Consider the following 14,746-nt stretch of genomic DNA (forward strand, 5'->3'; position numbering starts at 1 on the left):
GGGCCCAGAGGGGCGTGTATCGAACTATGGTTCTTGGTTAATGCAACATGCGTGTTATACCCATGTCATGTTGTTATTTTGCGCAGAGATGACCTAACATGGCGTGTTTGGGATGCCCCTTCCTTCATGAGATATCTGCATTTTCTCAGGAACTGCAAGAATTTGTTAGGGGGTGCGTTGGAGGATTTTACCGTCCACCCGAACCTTGACTCGGCGCTTTGCATCGCGGTACTCGAGGGGCACAGATTTAGGGGAGTTGCGCCAGCTTCCAGGCTCGAACAAGTGTGACTTGCGTGAAAGCTCGCGAGGGAACCTGCTTAGCCCCCTCGTGAGGTAGGCGAGAGAGATCACGGGTAACCCAGAGCCGAAAAATGCGGTAAAAGGCGAAGAAACCAAATCAGCAAGGAACGCCAAAGGAAAACTCGATTAAGGAAAAGCAAGCCAACTACGGAAAGCCAATGAAAAGCCGCGTCCGGCACCTAATCTTGTCTTCGAGTCTTCTCACCAGCGTGGAGCTAAGTGCTGTCCACTAGGCGTGGGAGGGAGCCCCAGGGCCTGAGGCCAGCGCTCTTGAGACTCTGGGGCGTGTACAGCCCCAACTCATTATTACTTGATATTGTCACGGGCGGTGATTCTTCACAGGCACTGGGCCTTGCTTCATAGGCACTGGGCCGTGCTTCTCAGGCTCTGGGCCTTGCTTCTCAGGCTCTGGGCCTTGCTTCATGTGTAGAACTTCCGGAGGTGCTGGATGTTCCAGACGTTTTGGATGGGTGTCCCCTCTTGCATCTCCAATCGCACGGCGCCAGGCCTGGCGATGTGAGCGACCCTGAACGGGCCCTCCCACATGGGTGAGAGCTTGTCCAAGCCTTCCCTGGAGAGGACCCGCCTCAGGACTAGGTCACCCATCTCGAGTGTCCTGGAGCGGATGTTGCGGCAGTGGTAGAGCCGCAGCGGTTGCTGGTACCTTGCCACTCTTAACGCAGCTTCACGACATCGTTCCTCCCCCAGCACGAGATACATTCCCTGCATAGCATCCTGCTGCGTTTCGTTGAACGCCAGGACCCGTGCGGAGCGATGCCTGACCTCGTGAGGGAGGGCCGCTTTAACTCCATAGACGAGGAAGAACGGAGTCTCGCCCGTTGGCTTGGTAGCGGTGGTGCGTATGGACCACAACATGGACTGGAGCTCGTCGTGCCAGCCCCTGCCGTAGGCCTCCAGCTTCTTCTTGAAGTTCCTGGTCTTGAGGCCCCTCATGACCTCAGCGTTGGCGCGCTCGGCCTGACCATTGCTCCTGGGGTGGGCTACCGAAGCGTAGCACATCTGCGTTCCAAGGTTAGCACAGTAGATCTTAAAGAGGTTACTAGTGAACTGCGAGTCGTTATCTGTGATGATGCGGTTGGGGACGCCGAAGAAGCTCACGAGGCCCTTGATGAACTTGACGGCAGAACCGGCTGGAATGGTTCGGACGACTTCCACCTCTGCCCACTTAGTGAACTTGTCGATGGCGACGTAGAGATAGCGGTAGCCCCCTGGCGCTCGCGGGAACGGCCCTAGGATGTCCGGCCCCCAGACCGTGAACGACCACGTGAGCGGAATGGTTTGGAGGCCCTGAGCAGCCTGATGGATTTTCTTGGCATGGAATTGGCAAGCTTCGCAGGACTTCACCAGCTTGGCTGCATCGTTAAGTGCTATAGGCCAATAGAATCCGCTGCGGAAGGCCTTGCCGACGAGGGTCCGTGATGACGAGTGATGTCCACAGTCCCCGCCGTGTATGTCAGTCTGCAGCTCCCTCCCTTGATCACTAGAGATGCAGCGCAGCGTGACGTCGTCGGCTTCCTTGTTGGTGCCCCGGGGCTCGTGCTGCAGCTCCAAGCCTGCGAACTGCTTTTCCATTTTGCGCACCCCAGCAAGGTAGGCCTCCATGTGCTCGTCCTTTGGCTCATACACTTTGTTGGAGATGTTGACGAGGAGCTGCGAGTCGCCTTTTACGGTAAGGCGTCTCACCCCCATAGCCGCCGTAGTCTTCAGGCCGGCTATGAGGCCCTCCTATTCTGTGATGTTGTTAGAGACCTTCTCGCCGTGCTGAAAGCAGAGTTGCATGGCGTAGAAAAGCTTGTCCTGAGTGGGAGAGATGAGCACTGCTCCAGCCTACACGCCCCGGTGAGCAAAGGCGCCATCAAAATACATGACCCAGCCGTCTGGCGCCTTGCTTCCTAGGGAAGTGGACCGGTCTTCTCCTTCCTCAAGAGCCGGGGCATCTGTCCATTCTGCCACAAAATCGGCAAGCGCGGCTCCCTTGATGACTCTGGTGGTGCTAAACTCCATCTGAAATGCTTGCAGCTCGATGTTCCATTCAGCGACCCTTCTGGCTGAGTTTGGGCTCCTGAGTATCCTCTCCAACGTGTAAGAGGAGACGACCTTGATAGGGTGCCCCTGGAAGTAGTGCCGCAGCTTGCGCGAGGCCACCAAAAGTGTGAGAAGGAGCTTCTGCGGCATGGGGTAGCGCGCCCTCGCATCCCGCAGTACCGTGCTGACGAAATACACTGGGTGCTCGACAAGGGCCGGTACACCTTTGAGTCTTTGGTCCCGCGTAGATTGCGGCATATCCTGAGGTGATGGGTTTCCTGAGACCTGACTGCCCTCGGGAGCCTTCACGATGTTGCTCTGCTGAGCTAGGTCTTCCGCCGCTGATGGCTTCGCTGCACCTCTCCGGCCCGGTGCTGTATCAGCTCTACCCTTATCTTGACGCTCTTCTCGAACCGCCACACACGCCGCGCTGGCAGAGTATGGGGTGGCGGCAAGGTATAGCGCGAGAGGCTTGAGAGGCCGTGGTGGTACCATCACCGGGGAGCTGGTGAGGTATTTCTTGAGGTCTCGAAAGGTCTGGTCGGCCTCCGGGGTCCACTCAAAGGGGCCTTTCTTCTTCATGAGCTTAAAGAAGGGCAGGGTGCGCTCGCCTAGCTTAGAGATGAAACACCCTAACACGGTCACCCGTCCTGCTAGTTTTGGCATCTCCTTGAGGGTCTATGGTGGGCTCATGTCTTCGATGGCCTTGATCTTTTCCGGGTTCGCCTCGATCCCTCTGTGGGATACGAGAAACCCTAGCAACTTGCTGGACGGGACGCCAAATACACACTTTTCCAGGTTAAGCCTCAAATTCACTTTGCGCAAGCTCTCGAAGGTCTCCTCCAAGTCTTGAATCAACGTCCTCGCCTCGCGGGATTTAACCACTATGTCATCAACGTAGGACTCTGTGTTCCTGCCGAGCTGCCGCCCCAAGGCGATGTGCATCAGCCGCTGAAAGGTTGCGCCCGCGTTGCGAAGGCCGAAAGGCATGCATGTGTAGTAGTACACTCCACATGGTGTCAAGAAGGCCGTCTTCTCCACATCCTCCACCGCCATCTTGATCTGATGGTATCCAGAGAACGCATCCAAGAAACACAGCATGTCGCACTCGGCGGTGGAGTCGACGATTTGATCGATGCGCGGAAGGGGGAACGGGTCTTGGGGGCAGGCTTTGTTTAGGTTGGTGAAGTCGACGCACATCCGTTTCTTCCCGCCTTTCTTCGACACTACAACGGGGTTCGCTAGCCATTCGGGGTATCGAACTTCTCGGATTGTACCTACCGCCTCCAGAATGCGTGTCTCTTGGACGATGAAGGCCTGCTTCTCAGTGGACTGCCGTCTTGCTCAGTGCTTCATGGGGCGTACGTTGGTGCACACCTTCAGGTGGTGCTAGATTACCTCTCTCGAGACCCCTACCAGTTGATCGGGCTCCGACGCGAATATATCCTGGTTCGAGCGCAAGAACCTCACCAAAGCTTCTTCTTGCCCTGGGTTCAGGCCGGTTCCTATGGTGAAGGTGGGTCCTAAAGACCCATCCTCGTTGACAGGCACCTGCTTGGTCTCTGCCTTGTCTTGGGCGAACAACTGCTTTTTCTTGGTGGGCACGGCCTCCGGCGCGTCGGCGCCGGCTGGCTGCGCTGCTGCCGCGGTCTTGAAGGCGAGCCTGAGTGTCATCACGGCCTCCTTAGCATCCTCTGGGATGGTAAGGACGCCCTTGCTCCCCAGCATCTTCATGAGGTTGTAGGCTGGGTGAGTTGCCGCCATGAACTGAGCGAGAGTAGGGTACCCGAGGATGGCATTGTACGGGAGACCGATGCGGGTGATGTCGAAGTCCACCAACTTTGTGCGATAGTTATCCCACATGCCAAAGGTGACAGGGAGGTGGATCTTCCCCAAGAGGTGAGCAGCTCCACCGCCCACCCTTGTGAAGGGCTTGCAGAGGCCGAGCCATTCGAGCGGCACATGAAGAAGGGTGAAAGCTTCCACGGAGAGCAGGTTGAGACCTGCACCGTCGTCGATGAGGGTCTTGGTGACGGCCACGTTGCACATGGTGGGCGTGCAGAGCATCGGAAGCCTCCCTGAGCTGGCGGTGGAGCCGGGGTGGTCTTCCGAGTCGAAGGTGAGGTCGGCTTCTGGCGCGGCCCAGCCCGGCAGAGCCCCCGGGCGCTTGCAGGCGCCTCCAATCTGTCGGAAGAAATGCTTGGCATGGCGATCCGAAGGAGGTGCTTGGGAGCGCCCAGCAGTTCCGTGACTGCATGGTGTGCCGGTGCCGCATAGCGCGTAGTGAAGAGGTCGCGGAGTTCCCCCCAGGACGTCACTGTGGATCCCGGGAGGCCGAGCAGCCAGGCGCGTGGCTCGCCGGCGAGGGCCAGGGGGAACAATTTTGCCATGATATTGTCATCACCTCCGGATTTGAGGACGGCCTCCTCGTATGCTAGTAGGAAGAGCGCCGGGTCTTCCACACCGTCGTAACGCGGCGGCATCTCCAGCCTGAACCTAACCGGCCACTGCACCCGCTGGAGGGTGGGTGGCAGGGTTCGGTACCTAGACTCCCCGCTGTTGGCGCCGGCCGAGGAGGTCGGTGGCAAGGTACCTGTCATTGGAGCGCGGTGCGGCGGTACAGGGCGCTGGTCGATGGAGAAAAGCTCTGGCACACCCCTACCTGGCGCGCCAAATGTCGGGGTATGGTGTCCCGGCAAACCCTTAAGGTTCGAACACTGGGGTGCGCGTGAAGTCTTTCCCTCCAACCGATATACGCTCTAGTTTGCTAGGATCTCGTGGAAGAAATCGACGAACTTACAACACGGAAGGACCCAAGGTTTATACTGGTTCGGGCCACTGTTGTGGTGTAATACCCTACTCCAGTGTGGTGGTGGTGGATTGCCTCTTTGGCTGATGATGAATAGTACAAGGGCAGAACGGCCTCCTGAGGTTGAGGCGTTCTTGTGCTCGGTGAGCTTGTGTGTGAGGTGGTCTCTCTTTTTAGCTCCGCCCTTCCACTGTGGTGGCTAGTCCTATTTATAGAGGCGCTGGTCCTCTTCCCAAATATCGAGCGGGAAGGGAGCCAACAATGGCGGGCTAATTTGAAGGGGGACAGCTAGTACAAGCTATCCTAACAAAAGGTAGTCTTCGCCTACACAAAGCTCTGGTGGTGACGCCATTCTAGGCTCCACGGTGACCTCCGTCTTGCAGTCCTCAGTCTTGGTCTTGTTGCACCGAAATGGCAACCTTTGCCTGATGCCTTGGTACTCCGTGGCTGTGCTTGCCCCCTTTGCACCAAAGAGGAAACAAGGATGCTTTGCATGCTGGCGCCTGCCTGGTGTCGATCGTCACGGCTCACGTCACGAGAACCTCGTGGGGTTCGCCTTGCCTCGATATCTCCGCTCCTCGTGAGCCTGCCTGGCTAGGCCGCTCCAGAGAAGGTCTTGTGTCGTTCGCCTCGCGAGGCTTGGCCCCTCGCGAGGGTCTTGGGTACTTTGTTGGTGAGGATGGACCGTACGGCCTGCTGGTTAGCCATGCGGCGGGCCGCAGGCAGGCAGTTCTGGGGAGCCCCATTCCCAGAATGCCGACAATGACTCTCCTTGGCGTGGAAAGCAAGCTTGGCGACCAAATATGTAGATTCCTTTCTTTGTAACCGATCTGGTGTAACCCTAGATCCTCCCGGTGCCTATATAAACCAAAGGACTTAGTCCGTAGGATATACAATATCATAACCATACAAGCTAGGCCTCTAGGGTTTTAGCCATTACAATCTCATGGTAGATCAACTCTTGTAATACTCATATTCATTAAGATCAATCAAGCAGGACGTAGGGTATTACCTCCATAGAGAGGGCCCAAACCTGGGTAAAACATTGTGTCCCCTGTCTCCTGTTACCATCGACCTTAGACTCATAGTTCGGGACCCCCTACCCGAGATCCGATGGTTTTGACACCGACATTGGTGCTTTCATTGAGAGTTCCATTGTGCTGTCATCAAGAGGTTCGATGGCTCCTGCAACCATCTACAACGATTCTGCCCAAGGGGGAAATTTCCTCCCCGGACAGATCTTCGTTTTCGACGCCTTCGCTCTGCGGGCCAACTCGCTTGGCCATCTAGAGCAGGTCGAAAGCTACGCCCCTGGCCATCAGGTCATATTTTGGATATTGAACTATGTTGCGGACATCCGTGGGGACTTGATCTTCGCCGGATTCGAAACCGCGGCTACAACTCCTGGCCACCCCGAGGGACATGACCTAAATCTGTCATCGGACTGCATCCAGGAGAAAGCTCCCATAACCGCTCTGGCCTTAGATACGGAGCAGACTGCGCCATCCAAGGACGGGGAGCTTAACCCCTCCACGGAGGCCATAGATTCCCCGGCGTTGGAGCCGCACATGGACTTGATCTCACACGATACCTATGCCACCGGAACTCCGGACTTGTTTCCGGCCGTAAGTTCCTAACCATGTGAGCCCGCGGACGCCGAACTTGATCATTTATCGATCTTTGAATTCGGCACCGCAGACATCTTCCAGCACTCACCATTGGGAGACATGCTAAACTCACTGAAAAACCTGTCCTTGATGGAGGACTCATAGCCGAACTCTATCCGGTCCGAACTAGGGGCTGATGGTGGAGAATTTTGCTTCCCACCCGCCACCCACTTCATAGACACGGTCGAGGATTTGACCGACACACTTGATTACGATTCAGAGGACATCGACGGTATGGACGAGATGCTGGAGAAGAAGAGGCCCAGAACCCGCCGTTCACCGGACGCTGGATGGCCACTTCCTCGTATGATGTATACATGGTGGATGCACCAAAGGAGAACAACAGCGATGAAAAGGAAGATCCAGCTGAGGATAAACCTTCCGAAATACAATCCAAGCGCCGACATCAGCGGTCCCGCTCTAAGTCACGCCGCAGTAAAGACAGCAACACCAACACGGAAGAAGATAACACTCCAGAAGGTGCCGAAGACAACGAAGACCCTGTTGAAACAACTAATGAACAAGATGAACAGGAAGATGGGCAGGTTAGCCCTGGCAAATAGGCCACGCATGAAGACTCAGAGGATGAACGTAATCTTCCGCTCTCCGAGGATGAGGTGAGCCTTGGCACCGACGATTTCATCATGCCTGAGGAATCTCTTGAGCAGGAGCGCTTCAAGCGCCAGCTAATAGCCACTATAAGGAGCCTGAAAAAGAAGCAGTAGTAGCTTCAAGCTGACCAAGATCTGCTCAATGATAAATGAACCGATGTCCTAGGAGCCGAAGATTACGGCCTCAAGCGCCCAACCAAAAGCTACCCAAAGCGCAAATTGCTACCTCAGTTTGACAAGGAGGCGCCGGAATACATACCACCATCATACAATGCGGTTGACCGACCACCACATGGTCGGGACAAAATGGCAACTCACGCCGAACACCATCCCACCCCGCCTCGTCGCACAGGTTGAGGTAAATTAGCCCATTGCCATACATATGACCTTCAGCAAAACCTGAACAATAAACCGGGACATACCAGATCAATCTATGGATCGCGAGGACGTGCCTCGACACACGACGACAGCCACCTATTCGGACATGACGAACTTAGTCATGCGCGAGCTGAAAACCGCAAACGGACTCCATCAGAGCTACGTCGCGATACGACCCGATATAGGGGCGCCGCACACCCTCATTGCTTCACTGATGAGGTCATGGATCATGAATTCCCAGAAGGGTTCAAACCCGTGAATATAGAACCATACGATGGAACCATGGACCCCACGGTGTGGATCGAAGACTTCATTCTCCACATTCATATGGCCCGCAGCGATGACCTCCACGCCATCAAATACCTCCCTTTAAAACTCAAGGGTCCAGCTCGGCATTGGCTCAACAGTTTGCCTGAAAATTCTATTGGCAACAAGGAGGACTTGGAAGAGGCCTTCCTCGATAACTTCTAATGTACATATGTTTGACCTCTGGACGCTGGTGACATAAGCCATATAGTTCAACAGCCCGGAGAGACCGCCAGGAAATTCTGGACTAGGTTCTTAACTAAAAATAACCAAATCGTCAATTTTCCAGATGCTGAAGCCCTAGCAGCCTTCAAACACAGCATCCGCGACGAATGGCTCGCTCGCCACCTCGGCCAAGAAAAGGCAAAATCCATGGCGGCCCTCACGGCACTCATGACCCGCTTTTGTGCGGTGAGGACAGATGGTTGGCCCGTAACAAAAACAATGCAAGCGACACCAGCGACCCTGAAGTTAAAAATAACAAAGAAAAGTCTCGATGCAACAGATACAAGCGTCGAAACAACAGGGACAACACCGAGGATACGGCGGTCAATGCCGGATTCTGTGGCTCTAAGTCCGGTTAGTGGAAGAAGTCGTTCCAAAAGAACAATTCAGGCCCATCCAGCTTGGACATCATACTTGATCGTCCGTGCCAAATTCATTGCACCCTGGACAAACCACCCAATCATACAAATAGAGACTGCTGGGTTTTAAAACAGGCCGGCAAATTAAATGTCGAGAACAGGGAAAAGGGATCGCAAAGCGAGGACGATGACGAAGAGCCCCGTCAACCAAACACAGGGGGATAGAAGAAGTTTCCCCCTTAGGTCAAAACGGTGAACATGATATACGCTACCCACATTCCCAAGAGGGAGCGCAAGCGTGCGCTCAAGGACGTCTACGCGATAGAGCCAGTCGCCCCAAAATTTAATCCATTGTCATCATGCCCGATCACTTTTGATCGCCGGGATCATCCGACCAATGTCTGTCATGGTGGCTCAGCCGCACTGGTCCTAGACCCAATAATGATGGGTTCCACCTGACTCGTGTCCTTACGGACGGAGGTAGCAGCCTCAATCTGCTCTATCAGGATACAAAAAGAAAAATGGGCATTAATCCATCACGGATCAAGCCTACCAGGACTACCTTCGAAGGAGTCATACCAGGTGTAGAGGCCCGCTGTACGGGCTCAATCACACTAGAGGTTGTCTTCGGATCTCCGGACAACTTCCGAAGCGAGGAGTTAATCTTAGATATCGTCCCCTTCCGCAGCGGCTATCACGCACTGCTCGGACGAACTGCGTTTGATCGATTCAAGGCAGTACCACACTATGCTTATCTCAAGCTCAAGATGCCCGGTCCATGCAGCGTCATAATGGTCAATGGAAATACGGAACGCTTCCTCCGTATAGAAGAGCACATTGCTGCCTTAGCAGCAGAAGTATAGAGCGACCTTCTCAAGCAGAACCCTAATTCGGTTGCCGAGCCCATGGACACCATTAAGAGGGCGCAAACTACTCTGCGGGAGGAGAGCTTGGCTCGTCAGGAGCTCGACTAGCAATCTTGCCTCCGTCTCAGTGCCGATTAAGTGGTGGCATTCATGCCGCACGTACATAACTACGCACTCAAAATCCCATGGGCACCGACGGAGGCATAGCTAGCTTGTGGTCCATAGTACGGCTCAACCGACATCGGATACACACATACTTTCACTTTTACATGTCCTCTTGAAGGATAAACACACCAAGACGGCGAGAAATGCAGACATATGGGTGACTTTTTAGGTGATTCCATTAACGATAACTCTACCTGTTTTCAGGACCCACATGCAGCTCTCCCTTGGTTTCGACATGCCAAATAGCATGTTTCTTATCGCACTACTTGTATCAATGCGCCTTGACGTACTAATTAAATTACAATGAAAATAGTTTGCGGCTGGAGCTTTAGGACCCCTGCTTTTTACCTTCGCACCCTTTTTGTTTTCTTCCTTTTTTCTCTCTGCCCCCTATGGATAACCCTATCAGGTAGCACCCGTACACTTTGGTACAATTGATGTTCGCCAGGGGCTTCATAGCACCCCACACTACGGCAATAAAAGTCCGAACACTTTTTATAATTATAGTTCGACACCCCGAATTTAGCATTATATGCATTGGCTCCGAATCATGTCTTTGGTCAATAGTTGGGTTGCCCGGCTCCTATGCTTGCTAAATTACATTCCGCTATATCGGCTAAGGTAGTAAAGGGAGAACTACTGCGATTATGCCTTGTTTTATCCAAAGGAGCACCTTAGTAGAGAAAGCCGAAAACTAACTGTCATGATGCGGGGAGAGCCGGTCAGCTGTTCGGAGGTTGCAAATCGTTGGAGGTTTCTTCCGCATTACGCGAAGGATTGGTACTTCCTGATCAGATGCTTATAGCACTCTAGTTCGAATACAAGGGGCTGCGCCCATGTTTTTATTATAAAACTCCTATGGCTAAGTGAGGGCGTTCAAGCCGCATAGTCTGGTTGCCTGGTTCGTTGCGCTAAACAACTCCTTCAAGGACCATATAATTGGATCAAGATTGTTTAGATTCCATCCCAAACACCCCCGTACTACCTACGTGGGGGTAGAAGCCGACGACTGGCCAACCCTCAGATTTCACACAAAACGGCCGCACAGGAGGAAAAAATTAAAATATAACAAGCATTATATTGCATAACATCATTGTTTCATGTTACAGGACATGATAATACGAATATTTTCATGGGAATATAACATCCTTCGCACATTGCTCCGCCATAAGGCGGGACCCTCCAGGGAACCATCAAAATATAACTCGGGTCTGCGGTGCTCCTTGCCCTTAGGTGGACCCTCAGTCATCAGCTTCTTGGCGTCCATCTTCGCCCAATGCATCTTGACACGGGCAAAGGCCATCCGGGAACCTTCAATACAGATTGACCACTTTATGACCTCAAGCCGTGGGCAGGCACTAACAAGCCGCTTCACAAGTCCGAAGTAGCTGCTGGGTATCGACGCGGAAGGCCATAGTCGGACTATCAGGTCATTCATGGCTAGCTCGGCCGCCTTGTGCAGCTCGACCAGCTGTTTCAACTGGTCGCTGAAGGGCACCGGATGTTCTAGTACAAGATATTGAGACCAGAACAGCTTCTCCGTAGAACTCCCTTCTTCGGCTCGATAGAACTCATCAGCATCTGATACGCTACGCAGCAAATCTATAAACGCCCCTAGAGAACTCCAAATTCAGGTAAGTAAAAGGAACGTTTCCTTCACAGACTTACTTTGCATAATTAAAGCCTTACCCGTCGTGATCTTCTTGGCTGCCTAGATTTCCTGAAGGGTGCTCTGGGCCTCGGTTCGAGCCTCTTGCGCGCTCTGGCGGGCCTTCGCAAGTTCGGACGCTTGCTTCTTAGAATCACGCTCGAAGGACTCGTACTTCTTGACGGCGTCCTGGAGCTCTTGCTAGACCTCGCTGACCCGAGCCTCATGTTTCTCGCGCGTGGCGCGCTCCTTGGGCGCTTGGTCCTCGTCCTCGGCTAACGCCTTCTTGAGGGCCGCCACCTCGGTCATGGCCCCTAATAAAATTCATGACACTTTAGTCAGCACGAAACATTCATCATTCCTAAATACACGCACTGGCCTCTGCATACCTTGGCTGTCCTCTAGCTGCTTGTTCATGAGGCCAAGCTCTTCTTTGGCCCGCTCTAGGCTCTGCTTCAGGCCGGAGACCTCCGCAGTATGAGCGACAGCAGCCAGCAGCGACGCCTGCTTATTCACATAGACATATTATGTTAGACTCATGTGAAAATTATTTTGATCCTCTGTTCGGCCTTTACTTCCTGAACACCGAACAAAGCATCAGGGGCTACTGTCTACACTATGATATCCTTTCTACAATTACATTACTTACCTGAAAGCCTGTTAAAAGGCTAGCACGGGCTTCGGTCAGTCCGCTTTTGGCGGACTGAACCTTCTCAATTACCGTGCCCATAAGGACACGGTGCTCATCCACAATGGAAGCACCTCGCAGCGCTTCCAGCAGATTATCCGGTGCCCTGGGTTGGACAGGGGTCACCGGTGGAGTACACATAACCCCTTCTTTCTAAGGAGGTTGCGTGCTGGATTTGGGAGCCGCATCGGTCTCCAGAATCGAGTCCGGCTGAGGGCCGGATTGAACACGGCCCTCCTCACCACCAGTCTCCATGGGGATCAGCTCCCACTAGAGTCCGACGACAGAGGCATCGCCTTCTCGCGCCTCCTGAGCCTCTCCCTGGCCTAGGAAAGTCCTTCGGGACAACACCTCCGCGTCGTCCTTGGCCTTGGGGGAGTGAGCGGGCGGCGATGACACGCTGGCCATCTCCCTTCAATCTAGCGAACCTCCAGTCGAGGATCATGGGGAGCTGTTGTCGGCCGGACTGTAATAGCATAATTTAAACATATTAATATTGCAAAGTAGAAAGGCCAGACATTTGGATGTGCATAAGGTACTTACGAGGCGGCGAGAGTCTTGGTTCGTGGGGGTCGCTCTGGACTGCTATCGACATCCTACGCGGAGTTATCTGCAAGGGAGCCCTTCCGCCTCTTGGGCGCCTTCGCCTCCAAATTTGAGGAGTTCCCCCTTTTCTTCCTTCCCTCCCAGGGGGGAGTCGCTTTCTTCTTCCTCCTCCTCGTCATCGTCTTCGGCGGCCGAAGAGTGAGTCTCGTGTTCGGACGTCACGTCCGAAGCGCCTTTTCGGCGAACGCCACTCCGGGCCCCCTTGGCCCTTTTCTTGGCCTTCTTCTCCGGCACATCATAAGGCGCCAGAAACAGCATCTTCGTTAGAAGTGGGGTTTCTTGGTCTTCGGGCAGTGGAGCCGGATAGTTAATCCGCCCCGCTATGTCGATCCAGGCCTAAAAAATAGATAGGAAGGCTTAGACTCCTTCTCAAAATATGCCAGTAAAGGCTATACCTTGAAAACATGAAAGAACTTACCAAGTTAGCCTGGCGTTTTAAGCTAAGCCCGCGATCCTTGGTCGTAGGCAGTGGTGTCTCTCCGGCCTTAAAGCGCACTTTCCAGATGTCTTCGTGTGTCGTGTCGAAGAGCTTTAGCAGCGTCTGGTGCTTGGCCGAATCGAACTCCCACAAATAGCAAGTCCAGCGTTGGCACGGAAGGATCCGGTGAATGAGCATAACCTGGATCACGTTGACAAGATTGATTTTGTTGTTTATCATGTTCTGGACACACGTTTGGAGCCCAGTTAGCTCATTCGAAGAACCCTAGGTTAGACCCTTCTCTTGTGAGGAGGTGAGCCGCATCGGAACTCCGGATAGGAATTCGGGGGCCGCCGCCCAGTTGGTGTCATGCGGCTCCATGATGTAGAACCACCCCGACTGCCACCCCTTCACCGTCTCCACAAAGGATCCTTCGGGCCATGTGACATTGGGCATCTTGCCCACCATGGCGCCTCCGCACTCTGTTTGATGGCCTCTCACCACCTTCGGCTTTACATTGAAGGTCTTCAGCGATAGGCCGAAGTGAGGTGGGATACGGAGAAAGGCTCGCAGATGACTATAAATGCCGAGATGTTGAGGATAAAGTTGGGGGCTAGATCATGGAAGTCCAACCTGTAGTAAAACATCAGTCCGCGGAAAAACGAATGGAGAGGGAATTCCAGCCCGCACACGAAATGTGTGAGAAATACAACCCTCTCATGGGGCTCTGGGGTAGGGACAATCTGTCCCACGGCCGGGAGACGGTGAACGATCTCCTTGGCCAGGTATCCGGCCTCTCGGAGCTCCTTGATGTCTTTCTTCTTAACAGAGGAGGCCATCCACTTGCCTCCAGCTCCGGATCCGGACATGGTTGGAGTGCTTTCTCTAGAGGGGGAAGCTAGAGCTTGGGCGTTGGATCTCAAGAATGGATGTGCAGAGGAAGGAGAAGGCGTGGGTGAATGGGGACGAATCCTTATCCCCTTATAAAGGCCGCGAATATCAAACACCTTCCTACTCACCTTAAAACTCGCCTACTCCCAAGGGCTGTGTATACGACACGGTTGGGTTACCCACGCCCGTATTGATGAGGATCCCGCAATAAGGGGACACTATCTCTGCTTTGACAAGATGTGCCAATGGAAATCACATCTCGAAACATGAGATGGCAGACAAAACGGTTCGATATAGTGACCGGGCAGACATGATGTCATGTTGTAAAAAAGTTGTCAGGGGATTGGACTTGTGGAATATTATATTCTCCCTACGATTGTGTATGGTGTGTGTTACAGGTGCGGACACGTCGATACATCCGAAGACTATCTTGGAGTTCGAAGCAGGGAACCCGCCTTGCAATGCCGAAGACGGATCTACGTGCCGGATACATTGTTATTGAAGCCAGGTTCAGGGGCTACTGAGGGAGTGCTGGACTAAGGGGTCCTCGAGCGTCCGGCCTGTTAGCCATGGACCAGACTGATGGGCTGTGAAGATACGAAGACTGAAGACTGCACCCGTGTCCGGACAGGACTCTCCTTAGCGTGGAAAGAAAGCTTGGCGACCAAATATGTAGATTCCTTTCTTTGTAACCGACCTGGTGTAACCCTAGAGCCTCCCGGTGTCTATATAAACTGGAGGACTTAGTCTGGAGGATATACAT

Source organism: Triticum urartu, chromosome 6, assembly GCF_003073215.2.
Source record: "Triticum urartu cultivar G1812 chromosome 6, Tu2.1, whole genome shotgun sequence".
In the NCBI taxonomy this organism is placed as follows: domain Eukaryota; kingdom Viridiplantae; phylum Streptophyta; class Magnoliopsida; order Poales; family Poaceae; genus Triticum; species Triticum urartu.